Genomic DNA, 19,832 nt, shown 5'->3' with positions numbered 1-19,832 from the left:
GCTAGCGTTGAACTCACTATAGCCAAGTACCTTGGATTTATGATCCCCTTGACCCCATATTCTGAGTTCTGGGATTACAGACATGCTCTGCCACACTTGGTTTGATGTAGTTCTGGGGACTGAAGCCTTGTGTAAACTCCATCCCCACCCGTGACATTGTTGTTTATTAAATGTAGTTACTAACTGACCAGTTCCTTCCTTCTTAGAAGAGTGGGGATGGAGACAATGTGGATACTCCTACCTGTCATTCAGGATTCAGTCACAGACACTCTCAGGAACAGCTTCTGGAGCTTCAGGCAGCCCTGGCCCTCTGAGTCCCCCAGGCACAGTCATTGGACCCTTGAGAAGAAGCAGACTTTACTATGTCAATGCTGTACAGTTAACATGTATGAGAGATGCCTTATGGGGAAGGATAGTCAGAAAAGCACAGGAAGTCTGATTGCCCCTGGACCTGCTTATGTTGACAATCCTCCAAGGCCATTTCAGGACAAGGTCAAACAGGACTTGTCACATTTTAAAATAGCCCCCAACAGATAATTTGTACAATTTCCAAACAAGGTAACCATATGCCAAGAATAACAACACATAAAATAGGAATTCAGAATGGCTGATACCTAGTATGAAGTTTGAGTTCCAGCAAAATAGTTATCCTAAAAATAAAGGGACTGATTGCTCTTATGCTTCATTGTTTTAGTGAATAAAGGTTCCCCGTACCATGACAGGGGCAGTGAAATCGAGAACAAAGGCAACCTCTTTGGAAAGCAGGATTCCCCCTGGAATTACAAATCCATGTTCCCTCTGTCTCATGTGTCACCACACCAGGTGGTCCATTTAGTCACACTGAGAACTGTTTCAGGATATCAGGATACTGCACTTATGCAGTGACACCCATGGGACTCCCCCAGGAGCACTGGCTTGTCCTGCGTGGACCAAAGGTAAACCTCAGAATGGACTGCAGCTCAGAGGCTCTGGAGACTTCCAGGCTGGTGTCAGCCTGGCTTCCTTTCATTCTCTGCCCAACCCCAGAATGTCCTCAGTGCTCTCTTGAGCTATCCAATGGCTACTCTATTTACAGTTTAAGGATCCGTTTCCCATACCCACTGCACTTTAAGCAAAGTCTTAACTATGAAAAAGACACGGTTTAAAGGTCAGTTTCATCAATACTCATTTGGGGCTGAAGAGATGACCTGGTGCTTAAAAGCACGTACTGCCCCTGCAGAGAATCCAGTGTCAGATGGCTCAAGATCACCAGTAACTCCAGCTCCAAGGGATTAACACCCTCTTCTAGCCTCTGAAGTCACTACACTCACACACATAACCACCACCAACAACACACACACACACACACACACACACACACACACACACACACACACACACAATTAAAAATTAAAACCTCAATAACTATTTGATAAATACCTACTCCAAACTTCACATTCCCTAGCAATGGCTTCAGGCTTCTATCATTGTTCTCAGATTCTTTCCCTAGAACAGAGGTCTTTTTGTTCTAAGTATGAAGATACACACACACACACACACACACACACACTCACACACACCTGCTTTATATTCAGACAAGCCAATCATACTCCTTCGCAGCTTTCTCTTTATCTTGGGTGCCACAAAAAACAAAACAAAACAAAAAACCAGGCAGCTGACCATCAGATAAGACAGGTACATTTGTCACACACCCAGCAGCAGTAGTTGCTAGGCACCCACCCCATCTGTGCCTCTTGGGTTCTGGCATGCAGCTTACATGTTAATAAGAAGATACAAACAAAGAAAGGCTTGTCAGGGGGCCATGAGTGCTGAGGAGAAGAGCCACCAAAGGAGGGCAGGGAGTGTGAGAGTGCTCATTAGAGGGAGAGATAGCAGTAGGTCTCTCTGCATCCGTGGAGAACAGCGGTGCATCGAGAGAAAGGGCGGCTGCATGTGGGGGCATCTCAGAGGAGGGAGCAGAGTACTGGTCATGTGCCTGTTTCTCGAGAGCTAGAATGTGAGCCAGTGCCCTTATGTTCCTCTCAGTCAAGCAGAGCGACTGATACTGCTGTGTTTTTTACTGGTCCAAGTTCAGCAGGAAAGCGGCATACCACACAAGTCTTGAGGGGAAAAGCGAAAAGAAAGGATACACTGCATTAGAGTGTACAGAGACATAACCAGAAATGTCTAATGAGAAACACAGGTGGGACCCGAGAAGTTGGTTCCTATATGGCTGTGTTCTGGAGTTTTCTTTTTGAAAATAAAATCACTTTATTTTAATTAACTCACAAATAAAACATCGCACTTGCCCATCTGCCAACTCCATCCATCTCCAAAGTTCGGTTCAGTGAGAACTCTCTTCTGTGGCCATTCTGAAGCCATGGGGCTGTTAGGAACAAGAGGGTTACTCAAGGTTCTCACTTCCACTCTTTCATTTTGACTGTAAAGTAACATGGTCCTCAGAGCCTATGTTCCATATCTCCAGTTTAAACATCGTGATTAAATCAATCCTGCATCTACAGGTCAGCCCTGCCTCAGTGTTTCCTTGAAATCCTCCCAGATGTTGACATCACTCTGGTTCTGCCTACACCCCAGATACAGTCAGATCTCAAAAGAGTAAGGCTGTCAGACTGCTGCTCTGCCAGCTGGGATCCCTGTTTCCTGCTCTCAGTGTTAGTGTCTCTCCCCTTAACAGTGTGATGCAGAGTGTGCCCCATGGGGAGTCCACAGCTACCCCACTGCAGTACTTGCCATCTGGGCCTGGCTATTGGCATGCAGTGGCAGATGAGCCAGCTGCTGCTGGAGGCAGAGCTGCAGGTGTTGGCCTAGAAGCAGCTCTCAGCTAAGAGGCACAGTTGGTCAGAGGGACCACTCAGGAACAGTGGCTTCGTTGTCTGTGGCTTATCCTGAGTATGTGTCCACTCCGCATCTGGAAAGATCTGTATTTGTAGAAGCTTCTCTGATGAGGACTGAGAGATGCACTAATCCACGGGCATAACAACAAATCTTCAGAAGTCAGCTTAATACAATGTCCATTTAGCAAAGTAATAGCAGGAGATTCTCCCCTAGGGCCTCATTTACAGTTTTAAAGACTGCCCTCTCCCCCTCCACCCCCAACGAATCGCAGTTCCTGCCTCCTCTTAATCTGGCATTATCGTTGATACTTCTAGAACTGCCCATCTTTTACCTTTCTCTGAGCATCATAAAGATGCAAATATGTGAACCACACTTTCTGCTGCATCCCAGTGCCCCTCGGTTATGTATCTATTAGTTTTTAAATAAATAGACTCCATTACAGCACTCTGGATAGGGAGGGACTCTTGAGCACCCACCTCTCCCAGAGGAGTTGAAGACAGCTAATGGTTAGAGTGGGAAGGGGGAGTCATATTCCTCAGTGGTATAGCAACTGGTAAGTTACTCCTATCAAGTAAATAAAGCCCCACCTGAGCTCATGCCAGCAACCCTAATGAAGTCTAGGAGGTAACAGAAGAATGAAAAGGACATGAAATTTTGTAGGAGGAAAGCTTGTTGGAAAGAAGGAAGAGTTTGGTGGGAGAGTGGAAGGTTGATGACAGAGAATAGAGAGTCATAAGAATATGATCAAAGCATTATATATATATATATATATATATATATATATATAGAGAGAGAGAGAGAGAGAGAGATACATACACACATGTTATACATATATAAATATGGAGTAAAATATAAATAATAAGTAGTAAAACATTTATAATTTGCTTATTAAATTAGAAACTTTGAGGTGTCTTCATAGGACTCCTAGTTTGCTGAAAGCGATTGGTAGGAGATTCTCCCTATGGGAGCGTGCCTGGCCAATGTATCCACATACCCTCCCCCTTGGATTGAACAACTTAACCCCCCCCATAAGAGACAGTGGCCATCTTGAGAATCATGTGACCCCAGGGACTGAGCTGCATAGTTTCTTGGTGTGCCCTGACTTTCTCCAGTAGTGCTGATACTGTAGCTGTGAGGGAAAGGATGAAACTTGCCTGGGCAGATTTACCAAGTTTGTGCTAAGTTTCAGACTCAGAATCAATTCCCAGGGCTCATCAGCCTACAGTTGAAGATGGCATGGGAACCTGGGCCTGTGAAAACAGTGGTTGCGCTATGAAATATTACCTCCACCCTCTCTCTACCCAGTATGCCTTCCCCTGCCAGACCCATGAGACTCAATCCTTGAGGGCTCAGTGGTTTTGTTTGTTATACATCATGTAACATTTACTATGAAACTCTGGGATTTTTTAGTGCACACACACTGAGTGCTCACTGCACTTACTGTGACAGCATGTTAGGTACTTTACTGTTGTTGCCGTGAAATACCCTGATGAAGCAGCTGCAGGGAGAGGACTGTCTTTTCTGTCCACAGTTCAAGGGTACAGTCCACCATGGCAGCAATGGCATGGCAGCAGGAGTCTGAGGAGCTGGTTGCATTTCACTCGCAGTCAGGAGGCAGAGAGAGAAGAATGCTGGGCATTCCTCTCAGCTCACTGTTTCCTTTGCGTTCATTCTAGAAACTTATCCCACAGTAGACCTAAGATCTAAAATCACAAAGAGACAAGTCTCTGGGCATACCTGTGAGGGATTATCTAGATTCAGATAATTCAGATGGAAAGAGCCACTTTAACTATGGAATCATCAGAGATGTGGACAGGGTCAATAACAAAGGACCAGGGAACATGTAAACTCTAATTCTATTCTGCCATTGTTATTTCCTGATTCCTGCTTGGGTAGAGAAACAGGATTGACGGACAATGAACAGCCAAATGCCTCCAAAGCAGAATTTAGACAGAAAATAGTCAGGAAAACAAGACTAAGGAACTTGGCTTAGTAATGCCTATAGTACACTGCATTTAGCCTGGGCACTGCAGGATGAAAACAGGAAGGCAACTCACAGATCCGCTTCCCCAGCCACATGGGTGCTGGACCCACTCTACTCTAGGAGTACCTTGAAACCACTTGACTGCTCAAAATCTTGCATGTGTCAGCAACAGATATTAAATCCTTCTGAACTCTGCAACTCTACTGAGAGACCTTCAAATACGCCTGTTGTGTGTTGGTCACAGCTGTGTGGCTGCAACATTGCTGATTTTGTAACTTTCTGTATACTGCTGAATTCAGAAGACAATTCATCTTTAAAAATGTAGCAGGCTTCTACACGCGCGCACACACACACACACACACAGTAGACAGCTACACACACACACACACACACACACACACACACAAAATAAATTATTGAAAATAAAGGGTGAAAAGTGGAGTCATGTCTTGCTTGTAGCAGAGTACTCATTTTATCAAAGAGGAAGCTACTTAGCGCCTTTAGGAGTTAGATGGTTAATATATATATATATATATTATATATATATATATATATATATATATATGAGAAACCTGATTTTGATGTGACTTTCCCCTCTTGTATACATACATTGCCATCAAGATGCTGTCCATCCACATGTACTGCAAGAGAGCTCTTGCAACATGCTGGACCATTAGGGCTGCCTTTATTTGAGTTCATCCTCCCAAACTGAGAGCTAGCAAGACATTTTTATAAAGTAACAAGCCTTGAGTATTGTCCTAAAACAATGAAAACACATTAGTACACGTTTTGTCTGGACAGAAAGCCCGGTGCACCTCCCCACACTGTAGACATCTGTTATGGACTTCCTCATCTCAAAATGACAAGGTGCCTTCTTTGTGTGACACAGTGCAGGGGCCTGAGTTCAAGGTAAAACAAGATCTTTAGGGAAGAAAGGAGAGGGGAAAGTGAACACAGAATGGAGTGTGGTTCCTTATAACCCTTCTCAAAAAACTAGAAAGAACAATGACTCTTTGACTTTTGAGACCTTTGAAGGTCACACACTGGTACAGGGGTAGGTGCTGTTAGCACTTGGTGCACGTCTGCTCAGTGGGAGCCTAGAACCCCCAAACCAACAGCCCAGGTCCAGGAACAGCATTCAGAGGACTGCTGAGAGCTTACAGATCTTTGTTAAATGTGCACATTCCAGATAACAAGATTTAAAGAAAGAAACAAACACTTGGGTATGAAAGTTTTGAACAAAGATGAACTTTTTAACAGAGAAAGTGGTATTACACCAGTTTAGCCATGCTCAAAATCAATTAATACTTGATAAAAGCTGAGCATTTCTGATAAGCTCCTGACAGCATGCTGGGGTTGTCGGCTGACTGCTGGGCAGTTAAGCTGTCTTGCAGACAGCATAAAGGTTAGTTGTGATAGTCCTGCACCTAAGCTGGCCTGTCCTTAGCTTATTGGACACCTGGCTAGTGGCCTGGGGTAGGCAGACTATGCCAGGGTCCCTCAGTTGTCCCACTCGCTCAAGCTACATCTCCCCTCCCCCTCCTCTTGAATCTAGGAGCTATGGTCTTTTTCAGGCCACTTCGGAAGCACAAGGCAACAAATGGATGCATATCTAGGTCTCAAGACTGGGACTCAGAGCAGGTGTGTGGTCCCTTCCCCTCATGCTGACCCAAGGCTGATGAATGGGTAAACATAGCCTATCCCTTCTGTGGAAGAAACTGCAGTACAGTGAGGACTATGACTACTAAAAGGAGCACAGAGGCAGGGATGTGAGGGACTGGTGCCAATGAGCATGCTTTGACTACTAAGGAGTCTCACTGATATTTCTGGCAATCCTGGCCCCTGAATATAGCAGACCAAGCCGCTTGTATCAGGACTTTTGTCTTCGTCCTCTCTTCTCAGTGTCATTGTGGGGCTTTCTCAGACTTACTCAGGTTCAGAGAGTTGCATTGGCAGTGAGCTTTTGTTCTTGGGGTTACTTTCTATCATCCAGGGAGTGGGGGAATAATTTCATCCACCTTTAGTGTACCCTCCAGAGTGAGATGAACCTGCCACCTGAAGGGCTCATGGGGACACCTGGCAGGGAATCACAGTTGCTAACCTGTTGCTCCGGTAGGCAGTTGTGTGAAGAATCTTGTATAGAGGCAAACAGGGCTGTTTTGTTTTTGTTAGTTAACACCTAGAATGGAGGGCAAAGAGCTCTGGGAACTGACAAGAATCAAGGAAGGGGGTGGCTTGAGGAGGGAACATAGTGCTTTGTCAATGAGAGTTTTCTGTGCCCATTCTTATGACTGTGTGTGTGTGTGTGTGTGTGTGTGTGTGTGTGTGTGTGTGTATGTATGTATGTATGTATTCATGTGTGTATGTGGAGGCCAAAGGTTAATATCAGTTGTCTTTATTTTCTACTTAATTTCTTGAGACAGGGTCTCTCACAGAACCTGAAGCTCAATGTTTCTACTAGGCTGTCTGGCCAGTGAGTCCCAGGAATCCTCCTGCCTCCACCTCCCTTCACTGGGGTTATGGATGTATGTATTACCACAGCTAACATTTTCATGGGTGCCAGGGGTCAAACTCGGGTCCCTCATGCTGTGTGAGAAGCACTTTACAGACTGAGTCACCTCCTTCAGCCCTCTGAACTTTGGATATGGAGGAAATTGATGATAAATTATTCTTCTCCACACTCTGAGTTGTTCCTTAGAAGACATTTACACACGCAGCTTGTTGACCCCCCTACCCCAGCTGAAACCCTATCTCTTTGTCTCTGCAAGGTTATCAAGCCCTCTGCCTACAGCTCTCAGGGATCATGTAACCACAGTTGACATGGAGACCTTCTGCAAGTTCTGACCTGGGTAAATGGTGTGCTGTGTGCAAGGAATCATGTGTTCCTGGGGTGTGTTTCTCTCGAGCTACCTCCCTAGGTGTGTATCTCCAGTGATTGTTGCTAATATTTTAAAGAGGTGCACAGCGGTCTGTTTTGTCATGAGACACAGTTGGTTGCCTTCTGTTTTTTCTGTGTATTCATAGTTTCAAAAATCAGTGTAGACCTAAAACAATAATTTGGTTTCATGTTCTATGAAAAGCAGTATCAAACACAATTCAAATTCCTTCCCACGTCTGTAATGCCTGACAGACAAAGCTGGGAGGGTAGGGAAGGCCTATATTGTTTAGGTCTCATCTTTGATATTTTAGTATGTAATTTAGTCTGTGAGGTGGTTCTGTTCCTTATGGGATTATCTGGAATAATGTCTGGGCTGGCTGAGAAGTGGACAGACTTGATGCAAGGGCTGCCTGGATCTACTCACGATGCTTCCTCAGGCTCTGTGCAAGGGCTGCACTGGACTGTCTGGGTCTGTTTAGGGGGGTTCCTCAGGCTCTGTGCAAGGGCTGCAATGGACTGCCTGGATCCACTCAAGGGGTTTCCTTAGGCTCTGTTCAAGGACTGAGATACAGTGGACTGCCTGGATCTACTTATGGCCTTTTCCTGGAGCTGCTTGTTTGTTTGTTTTTTCTAACTCAGACTAGAACTCAACAAAGTATTTGGTGGTTAGTCCTTGAGGTCAGACCAGCATCTAACCATCAAGAATGTGGAAAGAGCCTCTTAAGGAAGAAAGGACACAGAGGAAGCCAGTAATCTCATACTTCATCAAGAACAGGTCTGATGGAGAGATGACTCAGCAGCTAAGCCTTGCTACTCTTGCAGATGGCTGAAGTTTGGTTCCCAAGACACATCTTGGGTGGCTCACAAATACCTGTGACTCTAGGTTACTGATCCCTTCTGACCTCTGTGGCTGTGGACACCTGAATACACACACACACACACACACACACACACACACACTAAAATGAATCTTTTTCAAAAAATAGTTTTGGGGGCTTGGAGAGGCCACTTTAGACCTTCTTACTGTGCATCCTAGGAGTGGTGGGGAGCCATCAGTGATGCAGGAGCTGGCTCATTTGCCCAGCACATTCCAGGCTCATGAACTACTGGACCTCCACCTGCCTTGTGTCAGTTGGGTCTGGCAGGCAGCGTGGTTCCTGGGGCTCAGAGGTTGGGCTTCTATTAGATAGACAACCAGCAGCTGCAAGCTAGAGTAGGCCAGACCTTAAGCAACTGGCAATTAGAAGCCTGACTGGTGGTTATTGCTCAAGGCCCTGACAGCTGAAGGAGGTACAGTGATGAAGAGTCACATCAATGGACCATTGACACTGTCCTTGCCCCTGAGATGGAAGAAGCTGATGAGTATAAGTGGTACCTGGATAGCAGGCTCATCCTGCTAGGTGGAGCTGGCACCCTGGAGCTGATGGATCTCACTGCAGCAAGAAAGGAAGTTAAGTGGTTGGCTGCAGAAGTAGATCTCAGTCCAGCCTCACCATCTCTGAAGCATTCAGAGTCTTTTCTGAGTGCCCACAAGTGAGCTCATGTGCTATATAGGGCTACCTTTGAAATCACAAAGAGGGTCAGCAACAGTCCCTTCCCGTGACAAAGAGAACACTTGCATAACCAGCCACCAGGCTCCAGGGAAAGCTCCTGGTGCTCATGGCAGAGACAATCCCAGACCTATCCCAACAGCTGCTAGAACTAGGCCTATGTTATTATTAAACCTCTCAGGCCCCCAGTTTCCCACTAGAGATCTGGGACAGAGGACCCTTAAATCATGGACTGCCATGAGGACTAGAGTTACAGTCATCCCTCTATGTCTATGGGTGATTCGTTCCAGGATCCCCAGATGATGTCATCATCACCTAGATACTCAGGCCCTTCTGTAATCGGACCTTTTTTTTTTTTTTTTTTTTTTTTTTTGCATGTTCCTTACTTGTGCCCTCATACATTTGACATTATCTCTATATTACTGAAAATACCAAGTACAATATAAATTCCATTTAAATGGTCACTGTGCATATTTTATACTGTCTTTAGTTTGTTCTTAATGTCTACTGCATCGTAAGAATCACATGCCAGTTGTTATATCACATTGCTTATGGAGTCAGGACAAAAACAGGTCTGTGAATGTTACATAGAGATGAATCTTTTCCATTTTCGCTCTAGCTGGTTGACTCCAGCTGTTGTTAATGGCCATCTTGTATGTAAATAAATCTGTTAGGGGGTCATCGCCTACACAGACAAGTATCCTGGTTGGCTTTAGTGCTATTTGGTTCCAGGAACAGAGTTGGGGGCAGCCTGTCCCTGTTCAGAGTGTAGTCCCCTCCTTTAGTGGGGGCCTGGACTTTACTCCCTCTTCATGAGACCAATGAGAAGCTCATTCTCCTAAAACCCTAGATGTTTAGGAAGAGGCCATCCTGAATCTGTTTGGTCTATAGATTCTGAGGTACAGGGCCACAGTCTGACCCAGCCTTGTATAACCTCCAGATTATACAAGATACCCCTTGGTGCCTTGGTAAGTAAATGGCTCCGGAGGGAACAACATTTACTATTTTCTACTCAAGTCTCTCCCCTGGGATTGATGAGCTTTGATCCCTTATGAAGGACTTCTCACATTGCTTCTGCCTCACTCTTAGGAGAATGATTAGAATTTGTGATAATGCATTCCAAAGCTCATTGTACTTCTAAACCAGCCATCAAATGTGTGCATTGAGTCCTGCAACCCAAGGAATGGCCCAGAGCCTCCTAGGGGACTCAGGTTCCCTCCTGCTGAATGGCCTCAGAGGAGCAGCCAGGAGGATGCTCCCAATTGCTTCTCTCATCTTGGCTCTCATCCTGTCACAAAAACCTATGAACTCTTCAATTTGTTTCATCTTTTAAAAATTCTTATTTCTTCATACATTTTGATAGATAAGTTGGTTGGTCTAGCATTCCCGGTTTTGTAGTTATTTACCTCCAGAACTTGCAGTGTTTCTCCTCCTCCTCCTCCTCCTCTCCTCCTCCTCCTCCTCTCCTCCTCCTCCTCCTCCTCCACCTCCTCCTCCTCCCCCTCCTCCTCCTCCTCCTCTTCTTCTTCTTCCTCCTACTCTTTCATTTTGTTTCTTTTTGAGACAGGGTTTCTCTGTATAGCCTTAGCTGTCCTGGAACTACTTCTGTAGACAAGGCCAGCCTTGAACTCTGAGATTTACCTCAGTGCTGGGTTTAAAGGCAAGTGCCACCACACCTGACATAGAGCTTGAAATATTTCATTCATGGGTTTTATAGTTGGGCTTTCTTTTTAGTTCTATCGACTGTCTGTGCAATAGGAAGCAGACATGTCTACTGTGCAATAGAAATTAGACATGTCTACTATACAATAGGATTTAGACATGTCTATTGCACAATAGGAACTAGACATGTCTGCTGTACAGTAGGAACTAGAAATGTATAGTCAGTCACTGAAGACATTTGTCACACTGACCCATTTGGAAAGGTAATTTAAAAATATTTTCTTTTCAGAGGAGGAATTTTTCTAACTAAATAAAGCCATTTTGACATGCTATTTAATAACATTTTATTGCTATTTTATTGTTATTTAATAACAATTTAATAAATTGCATTGGTGTATGTGAAGTAAAGAACTTTGTACTTTATTGAAATGGTGGGTTTCTGTCCCATGTCTCTTCTTGTCTCCCTACCATTTCTCTCCTCACCCCGCTCTCACTGAGTCTCTTCATAGCATCCCATGCACACTTAGGACCAATCGGTTGAAACTCCATCAGTAAACACCAAGCAGGCACTTTAGAGGGCATATTATCGGCAATGGAACCTGGACAGTACTTATCAAACACAGTAGGGAAAAAGATAATACTTTGCATTATAGAAATGACAGCCAGATACCAACTGTTACAATAAATAAAGTAAGATGGAATATTTCAAACTGTTTGAACAATTTTCTTAGAGACTTCTTCAACTGCCGGAGATCTTGAGTCGCCTCAGGGTCGGTCATCCAGAAGCAATTTTTCATGACTGATGGACTTGGCTTCCACTCTGGGAAAAGACTCACCTTTTCCAACACTCACTTGCATTTTGCCTTAATGCCATCTGGGTTCTTTCTTTAGGTGTTTTAGGATTTTTTTCTCTGTCTTTTTTTTTTTTTTAACTTTTTACGTTCTTGACCTTTTGACCTTGATGTGGATGGTTTTAGGTTTTTCACATTCTGGTTTGATTTTGTGGATTTTGGCTTGAGTATCTCATACAGTTTTCTTCACTGAAGCTTTCTCTTCAGTTTCCTCATCATCTAAATCATCATTAGTATCGCATTCATCACCATCAGTCACAGCAGCAAGGTTGCTGTGGAACCTTGTTACCACTTTCAGAGCAGACCACTTCCCAGACATGCATCACTCCTCAGCACTTCTTCGTCTGACTGGACAGCCAAAGGCATTGTCCACTTCAACCTTAAACCACAGGGGATGTCGTTTCAAAGCCCCTGGGGAAACTGCTGGGGTACAGACATTTTCACAGTTGTCAGCGATACTTTAATTGGACAGCATTTGTAATGCATTGCTTCTGCCTCAACAATGTATGATCTGCCTTTTGCCCCCGGCCCTAAACTGGCGGTTCTCAATGGTAATCTGCACTCACTTTCTTTATTATCCACCGTAAAGTGAGCATCTTAGTTCTGAGGCCTCCGTCCTTGTCCATGGAGTCTTCATAAGATGGAGGCATGCACTCTGTATATGAGAAGACAGATGGAGATAATCACATACCCCTCTGCAGAACAGACAGGCAGGACAAACTCACATGAGGAAAGAATGGAAAGGAAGGGAGGAAGGAAGGAAGAAAGAAAGAAGGAAAGAAAGGGAGAGAGAGAGGAAGAAAGAGAGGAAAAAGGAAGGAAGAGAAAGAGAAAGAAAGGGAGGAAGGAAGGAAGGAAGGAAGGAAGGAAGGAAGGAAGGAAGGAAGGAAGGAAGGAAGGAAGGGACTAAACATAGTATACGCAGACATATAAAAATACCTATAAGAGAATAGAAATGTCTTGTTCCTGTTTTATAGATGAGACAAACATACTTGTATTTAAGACTTGTCCTTCTGTAGTTAGAGTGTCTTTCATGGTGGTTGTGGCTTACTTTCTTGGCCAGGACTGCTTTGTCTCCACAGCTGAAGTTACCGTATGTATTCCTTCTAGCACAGTGGAACCCTGGCCAGTGGCTCCCTGGACACTGACCCCAGCTGGATCTTAACGATCTTTTCCATGCTCCTGGTCTTGCCTCACAACTTGGGACCATCCACTTCATGAATGACTGGTGATGCAGTGAGGCCATTTTTCTATTGCATTTTACAATGGGAAAATCAGAATTAGAGAATGTAAGTGACTTCCAAAGGCCCACTCCCTTTCACAGGGACTTGAGCTATCTATCATTGTTTAAGTCAGGGACCATGGCACCAGTTCATTCTCACCCAGCTGCCATTTGGAAACCTAGTGTGGAAGAAAGTGGAAACCAGTGTTTTTGATGGCTATGCTGACGTCATGTTCCCAGGACTGGCATGTGCTTGCTCCTTTGATCATGTTCTATTACCACACATGCTGCAGACAGCTGTGAGGGTTAAGCCTGACTTGTCTGTCAACTTTATAAGACCTAGAATCACTTAGGAGACAGGCTTCTGGGCAAGCTAAAAAAAAAACCCTTCCTTCTTTAGGTTGCTCCTTATCAGGTATCTGGTCTCAGCAAGAAGGAACCGAATGAGTCCAGCATATCTTACTTGACTGGAAGGGGTCGCTATGTAGTGGAAGCGGCTGGGAGGTTCTCCTGTTACCACAGAGAAATAGTCTCTCTGCTTACTTTAACCAGGCACTCCTCTTCTGAGGGCCTTCTGCACTTAGCTCTATTCGCCCTGCCTCCTGGCAGAGTGAACCTCTCCTTTCACATATTTTCAAGTAAGTCTACCCACCCCCGAGTGCTTTGCCACAGCACAGCTAGCAGCTTCAGAAGAGCTCATGGCTGGCTCTATTTCTTCAGCCATTAGCCTCCTCTCCTTCCTGGCAAGGTTTGTTCAAGCTGAGCTCAGCAGAAGCCAGTCCCTCTGGGAGTTGAGAGCCCCTAGCATGCCCAGGAAACCACCACCTGTCAACAGCATATGGCGTGAGCCATCTCCACAGCTCCAACTGCACCGGCAGCTGAGGTTTCCAACTGCGAGCTCAGCTGCCTTGGAAGAGGACGGGTTTAGCCAATACTGACCTTGGCCTGGTAACCTTCAAGGACACCTGGGATTTGAAGTAGGTGCCTAAGTCCCTGTGGGCATCCCTGATTCTCCTCTCCAGCTCCATAGGAAGCCACTCTGAAGCCTGCCTGGCCGAGCTCCTACTGATGAGATAAAAAATGAGGATTCTTGACCACAGACTCAAAATGTGAAGTTCCCCCGGTACCCCAGATGGATCATTCAACACTCACAGCCAGCTCTTTAATTCCCACCATCCTTGCAGCTTGAAGGGCCCCATGCCTTTTGCTGTTCTGCTGGACCCTGGGTTCTTCATCATAAAGCAGCCTCACCCTGATGTGGCTCCACCATGGAAAGATTCCTGTATGTGATAAAAACCCCAGCAAGGAAGCACCAGGTGTATACGAACCACATACAAGACACTTTAGGGTATGAGGACTTTATGGTTCTGTATTCTGTGCAATTTACATAACTTACCTAAGGAAACTGACATCTCAGCCAAGTATGAGGAATTCAGGAGGAAACATGCTACAGTGCCCATGTGTGAGAGTGTGTGAGTGTGTGTGTGAGTGTGTGTGTGTGTGTGAGTGTGTGTATGTGAGTGTGTGTATGTGAGTGTGTGTGTGTGTGAGTGTGAGTGTGTGTGTGAGTGTGAGTGTGTGTGTGTGTGAGTGTGTGTGTGTGTGTGAGTGAGTGTGTGTGTGAGTGTGTGTATGTGAGTGTGAGTGTGTGTGAGTGTGTGTGTGAGTGTGAGTGTGTGAGTGTGTGTGTGTGAGTGTGTGTGTGAGTGTGTGTGAGTGTGTGAGTGTGAGTGTGTGTGTGAGTGTGTGTGAGTGTGTGTGAGTGTGTGAGTGTGAGTGTGTGTGTGAGTGTGTGTGAGTGTGTGTGAGTGTGTGAGTGTGTGTGAGAGTGTGTGTGAGTGTGAGTGTGTGAGTGTGAGTGTGTGTGTGAGTGAGTGAGTGTGTGTGAGTGTGAGTGTGTGTGTGTGTGAAAGTGTGTGAGTGTGTGTGTGTGTGAGTGTGTGTGTGTGAGTGTGTGTGAGTGTGTGTGTGTATGTGTGTGTGTGAGTGTGTGTGTGTGTGAGTGTGTGTGTGTGTGAGTGTGTGTGTGTGTGTGTGAGTGTGTGAGTGTGTGTGTGTGTGTATGTGTGTGTGTGAGTGTGTGTGTGTGTGTGTGTGTGTGTGTGTGTGTGTGTGTGTGTGTGTGTGTGAAGCTGGCAAAGGAATCATCTAGTTTCCTTCTCAGGTTTGTTTAGTACCTGACTTTTCCTGCCCCAAGACTGGCTTTGCCTCTGAGAGGCCAAAGCAACTTAGCTTGCACAAGCCAGGCTTTTGCCTTCAGTCAAAAGCTTCTAAATCAGGAATACAAATCAACGGCAGTTCTCCTCCAGCTGTGCTTTATACATGCTTCTGAAACAGGATGCCGTGAGCCTGCCCCAGCAAACACAGGCACACAACTTTCATCCGCAATACCAGGCCAGCAATCTATAGACAGATGCAGCTGAAGCTCACAGGGTACCGGCACATTTCAAAGTCAAACGCAGTCCAGAAAGCCCCCTGCCCAGACTACCGCTCAGGTACCATTTGAAATAATGGTGGTTGGAGCCAAATCCATCAATTAAATGGGAATCATAGATTTATCATTGTATCTGTGGCCTGCTGCTTCAACGGACTCCTCGTGAATTAATGAGCCCATTGCATATCAATACTTTGTGTTATTTTAAAGCAGAAGATAAAGCACAGGACTAGGTCCTGTTCTCAGGGACCCCCTTTCCATTGTATCGATTTAGATAGAAATGAAACACTGAGTTCAGAATGGTTCTCTAATTCGTTCTTTTAAATGGGCTTTTATTTTTATCAGTGATGACTAGCACAGACTCTTACCTTGGAGAGATTTAGACTGAGGTCATTGAAATGGCCCAGAGTTTAAAAATTTTTATAAAACCCAACTGTGCAATTGGGTTGGAATCCTGCTAAGAACAGGCTTGCCTGTGCCAGGCTTGTGCCTGGTTCCATTTGGTTCCTGGCAAAACAAGCTTTGAAGAATGGCTCTTGGTTTTGTTTATTTGGCATTTCAAATCCTGGACCTGCTGGCTCCCTTCCCAGTCAAAACTGCTGATGACCGGAGGTGTGGACGGCAGTAGCTCAAAGTGAAGTCAGTGGAGGTGACAGCAACGTGCCACAGAGGGTATTCAGGGTGTATGGCACCTGGTATGCCATGGAGTGTGCTTTGGGTACAGCGTACTCAGGCCCCAATGTGCCATTGGGTGTATTCCATGGTACCTGGGTCCCAGCATACCATAAGGTTACTGTATCGTGCAAGGTTCCCAAGTTCCAGTGTGCCATGGAGAGTACTTTGTGTTTCTGGTACCCAGGTCACAGTGTGCTAAGGAGGGTGATGGGTGATGCAGGATGGCGCAAGGTGAGCCTCAGAGTGTTCCTTCGGCTACTCCAATCAGTTTCCCTAGAGTCACAAACATCTCTCTTCCTTCTTTCCCAAGGAAGAAAGCTCTGACAAAAACACCCTGGCCCTGACTCTTCTCCTGAGATCTTGTAGCTGCCTTACCAAATGTGGTGGGTTAGATGTCTGTCCTATTTTCCAGCCATGAAAAATGCATGCTCAGAGCCCACGCCCAACCCTAAATGAAAGCTGGCCTCTTCGATGGCGTTTTCACTGGGTACCCACGGCTTGATTTGTAGCATTGGGTTAGCACTCTGAGCTCTGGCTTTGCATCATTGCCCAGCACAGTAGGCAGCTGAAATCTAAGCGTCAGTAGAGAGAAGGGAAAAATGACTCCTTTTTAAAGTGGTCTGGGAGGCCTAAAAAACAAATCTCAGTTTGTGAACTTTACAAGCTCAGAAATGATTAAAATTGATTTGCCTTTTTACTAAGAATGTGGTATTCAAGGCAAGGGACCCCTATTTTTGTATTACCTTTTCTACTGGGGCATTTCTCTTTAGTAAAAACCTCTCTTACTTAAAGCAGGGGCTGGAGAAATGGCTCGGCAGTTAAGAGCACTTGCCACCTTTCCAGCACCCATGTTGGGCCACTCAGGACCACCTGTAACTCCAGCTTCAGGGGGCCTGATGCTCTCTTCTGGCCTCCCTGGGAACCTGCACACATGTGCTTATGTGCATACACACATGAAAGTAAAAACTAGATTAAAAAACAAGTCAAAAGCAGTGGTTAGTGTTGGCATAAAGCCATCAAACAAAAAGACAAAAAATAACAAAATGTTTGAACAAAATTCTGTTTCTTAATGTAGCTCTAAATAGTTCATCAGATACATTCTAGGGTTATTAACTGAGGCTCAGAGGAACAGGCTCTACAGGGCCCAGATGTGATACAAGAACAGAAAGTGGGTACCACTGAACCTTTTCTCACAGCACCTAAGTTACAATAGCACAACAGAATATGTCCTCACACTTAGCAAGACACAGTAGCATGAAGCCACTTTCTTGGGGTTGCAGAAGACAGGGCACTGGAGAGGCTTCATGTATGGGCTATCCAACAAGAGCCAGCACCTATGTTGGCCTCCTTTCTTCTACATGAGATCTTCTTTTTACTGAATTTTTGTTTTTCTTCTTTTTCAAAACAAGTTTTCTCTGTGATCCTTGGCTGTCCTGGAACTCACTTTGTAGACTAGACTGGCCTCGAACACAGACATCTGCCTGCCTCTGCCTCCCAAGTGCTGAGATTAAAGGCCTGTGTCACCACTGCCCAGCTTTTTCTACTTTTAAAAGGAAACATTTTTCTAAAAACAATGAAGAAACACCTACTTGTGAGAGCTAAACGAAGAAAATCTCTAGATTTACACACACACACACACACACACACACACACACACACACACACACACACCACCACCACCACCACCAAAAGCACAAGTAACAAAGCAAAAATAGTCATGTGGAACTCAGGAGCAATAAAAGCTTTTGTGCATTAAAGCATGCTACCAATGAGGTAAAAACAATACAGAATGTGGGAAAATTCTGGTGAATCCTGCCTTGGTCAGGCACTTATATCTAGCACATAAGAAACATAGTATAATGGACTCATAACAGGACAAATAACCCAACTGAAAATGGGAATTATTCTGTACACCTTTCCCCCAAGTCTTTGAATCATGAAGATGGCTGCTGCAAAGGTCTTGTCCTTACTCTGTCCACCTTCTCTCCATTCCTCAGAACTGTTTTCTTCTGCTTATGGTGACTGTAGGACATCATGGATTCTATCTGAAGAACTTGAATTTTTAAAATTCCCTGGGAAGACTTATATTCTGTTGGGAGGGGGAGGGGCATCATTTTCCTGTTTGGGCAGCTCAGTCCTTGCAGTTCCTTTTCAGGTTTTGTCCAGATAGGTGTGTACTGGGCCTGCTGGTCGAGCTACACCAACACTCTGATGTCTGCTCCTCCTTCCTGTGACCCTGTACCTGTCCATGTCACAGGTTGAAAGCATTCCTCGGCAGAAAGCTCAGGACGGCTTCTGTGCTTCCCTTCTCCTCCCAGGCCAAGGTGCTATATTGTTTGTAATCCAGTAACATATTTCTGAATATGGCAATTGTATAAGTCTTGCCCAGGTCTGTCAGTAAGAGAGTAAATATAGCTGCCCATAGCTCTACTTGGCTAGGGACAGGAGTGTCTCCCACTTTATTTTCAATTCCTCTGCTTTTGGTATACTTCAGCGTGTTTCGGTATCTTGAGAGGTTTAAGGTAAAGTCATAAATGAACCAGCCACATTCTTAGACTTCAAACCTTCAGGTTCAGGGGCAGGAGAGGTAAAGAGCAGACTCACATTCAGACAGTTATCAGTACTCACACTAGTCAGCTCACCACAGCCTGTTGAAAGACCCCCGGAAGCTCAGGCCCCATGATTCTGGCCCAGGACCACAACGACCCCAATCACCAGGTGGAGTCGAAAGTTGATGCAAATTGCAGTTCTTTAGTGAGCTAACCCCATGTTAGCTTGGGTCTTTCATCCATCCACCATGGCATAGAGATCTTATAGGATAGCGTAAGGGGAGTGTCTAGGGGTACGCACAGGCTCAGGATTGGTGTGCCTCCAGGCTTAGAGGACTTGCCCTGTGTTGATTGGTCAACTGGTTGTTATGGCCCATAGGTCCTCCCAGGGTGGTTGCTATGCTCTGCGCGTCATTGCTGTGCACTTGTCCATAAAACACACCCAGAGCCGTAAAGCATAGCAACACCAGCTAACTTCTGATTGGTTCCTTGTCACTAGGCAGGCATCTGACTTTCTAGTGAACAGGCAAGGTCAGGCAAACACGTGTTAGACTGTCATGGCTGCCGACATGGGGAGCTGGTCTACCTTCACTGTAACTTCAGTTCCAGAGGTTCTGATGGCCTTCTCTGGACTCCGAGGACATCTGAGTGTATGTACACATACATGCAAATACAATTCAATAAAAATTTTAAACCCTCGAGTCTAAACAAATTTAAGCCTTACTATTTTTTTTAAGAGGGTTGAAACACTCACACATTCCAGTGTCCTTAAAAGAAAGAGCTGAGTTGGATGGCAAAACTTGGGAGGACATTGCTGGAAGTCTCACTGTTTCCGTGTAAATGGCGGCTGGCCTCTGGGTGTGAGCAGATCTCACAAGGGAGGCAGCTGGGAGCATGGCTGCAGCCTTTATCTGCCAGATCGGAGCCTCTGCTCTGTATTCCTGTCTGGGTCTCCCTTCTTGATTGTCATGCAATTTCTCCTGCTCCCTCCTGTCTCCCTCCAGTCACTTAGGAAATTCACTCAGATTACAAGAGGGACAAAATACAGGCTGTCTTCTGAGTCCATTTCAAATAACTGCTTGATTCTTGAGCTTTAAATGAGGGAAGTCTGAGTTTTGTTCTGATCTGAGTCTAACAGAAAGGGGAAGGGGAAGGACCACCCACACTCAGGCCTCCACTTAGGTGCCTTTAC

Source organism: Cricetulus griseus, chromosome 8, assembly GCF_003668045.3.
Source record: "Cricetulus griseus strain 17A/GY chromosome 8, alternate assembly CriGri-PICRH-1.0, whole genome shotgun sequence".
Classification (NCBI taxonomy): Eukaryota; Metazoa; Chordata; class Mammalia; order Rodentia; family Cricetidae; genus Cricetulus; species Cricetulus griseus.
The sequence above is the reverse complement of the archived record's forward strand: the minus strand, read 5'-3'. Positions refer to the sequence as shown.